The 2,047-nt window shown below is 38.4% G+C and overlaps 1 non-coding gene across 1 annotated transcript; it reads left to right on the forward strand.

Moving 5' to 3' along the window:
* Positions 1-1,262: 1,262 nt before the first annotated feature.
* Positions 1,263-1,368, forward strand: LOC117286815. Its single transcript, XR_004517915.1, has one exon. It is a non-coding gene; the product is annotated as a U6 spliceosomal RNA (small nuclear RNA).
* The last annotated feature ends 679 nt before the right edge of the window (positions 1,369-2,047 follow it).

A 2,047-nucleotide genomic window follows, 5' to 3' on the forward strand; every position in this document is an offset into this window, starting at 1 on the left:
CCAGAGACTCCTAGGGCTACTGGAGACCTCAGGGTGAGGTGGGTATGGGGACTCAACTCTGAGCCTAGGGTCTTGCTAAGTTGCCTAGGCTGGTCTTAAGCTTGTGATCCTCCTGCTTCAGCCTCTCAGCATGCTTGAATCACAGAATGGCATCATCATCTCAAAAGAAAACAACCCATTAAAAGAAAATTGGGGGCTGGGGATTTAGCTCAGTGGTTCCACTGCCTGCCTCAGAAGTGCAAGGCCCTGAGTTTGATCCCTGGTACCAAAAAAATAGAAAGAAGAAAGTCTTAAGTGAAAAATGGATGAGTGCTTTTTTATTCAGAGAAATAAGGCACCATGCTTAATTTTTCTAAATCAGTTTGTCTCACCAGACTACAGCCAGGTGAATTGAGGAATTGGGGGAAAATCTACTGGATAAGATTTAAGAGTGAAGTTGCTAATTTCAAACTTTATTCTTTGGCAGTAGGTAAGTGCTGACTTGACATATGGTTCAACTTGCTGTTTTTGATTAGCAGTATTATAGGTTATGAGTTTAGTATCACTGAAGAAATGGTCTCTTTGATGGCATTAAAATACAGCTAAGGGTTGGGGATTTAGCTCAGTAGTGCCGCTGCCTGCCTCACAAACGCAAGATCCCAAGTTCAATCCCCCGTAACAAAAACAAAAAACAACTAAATCTCTTTATTTGTATGAAGCAGTAAAATACCAGTGACTTTTTTCGAATTTTGTTACCTTATCTAGTGTAGCTTTGTGGTACCTTTGATGGCTGGTAAAAAAGAGGGATTTAAACTGAATGTGGTGGAGCACTCCTATAATCCCAGCACTCTGGAGGCTGAGGCAGGAGGATCACAAGCCAGCCTGGGCTACATAATGAATTCAAGCTGAACTACAATGTGAAACCTTGTCTCCCCCCAAAAAAAAAGTATTTAAAAATTAATAAAAGATGATGCAATTGTTGACAAGTCACATTTAATAAAACATTGCTGCATCATACATCAAGGAAATTCAAGCTTTATAAATGGATGTTATGGGAACTAGGTGTGGTGGTGGACGACTTTAATCCCAGTAACCAGGAGGCTGAGGCAGGAGAATTCTCTGAGTTCAAATAGTGAGTTCAAGACTAGCCTGAACTGTGTAGGGAGACCCTGTCTCAAAAAAATAACAAAGATGTTAGGCAAATCATCATCAAAGCTGTGAATTTCATGAGATCCTAGGGATCGAATCACCAATTCCACGAGTTCCTTAAGAGTAAAGATGCTGTGCTGGCTTTGGCAACACATATACTAAAATTGGAATGATACGGAGAAGATTAGCATGGCCCTGGGCAAGGATGACACCAAAATTCATGAAGCGTTCCATATTTATTTTTTGGGAATCTTGTTCTGTGATCTCACTAATGAGTCAGCAATAAATGTTTTGGTGGTACCGGGAATCGAACTCATGTCCTTGCACTTGCGAGGCAGACCACCGAACCACTGAGCTAAATCCCCGGCCCCTAAATGTTTTGAAATGTTAAAAAAAAAAATAAGGATGCTGATTATGAGGACATCATTTTTCTGAAGTGAGGTGGCCAAGTTGGAATAAAATGCTGAGAAGATTTTGTGAATTGTGAAATAATACTGTCATTTATGGAATCAAGGAAACTGAAGGTGAAAATTCCTCACCAATTTTGCATTTTTTAAATTTGACTAAAGGGGATAAACGTGTCATGGTGAAAGTCAGTTTATTTGTGCTATATTTCAATACATTGTACAACACTGTGTACAATACATGCTACAAAAAGGAGAGGATAATGGGGGGGGAAGAGTGGGATGTACCATGTGCAGGTGCAAATTCCCGATGATGAGTGTTATTATTACTTATGCCTAAAATGTACCAATAAATGTTTTGCTATAAAAAAATGTAAGTTAGCTATAATTTAAAAATTAAAGCTTTATGCCTAAGACAGTAAGGTTTTCTTAACATTAGGATGCTCTTAGATAAATTTATGAAAAAGTTAGATAATTTTAAAAACAAGTTATATATTTAAATAATAGTGCACAAA

The sequence above is a fragment of the Fukomys damarensis genome, unplaced genomic scaffold, assembly GCF_012274545.1.
Source record: "Fukomys damarensis isolate Sample0158 unplaced genomic scaffold, DMR_v1.0_HiC HiC_scaffold_18, whole genome shotgun sequence".
Classification (NCBI taxonomy): Eukaryota; Metazoa; Chordata; class Mammalia; order Rodentia; family Bathyergidae; genus Fukomys; species Fukomys damarensis.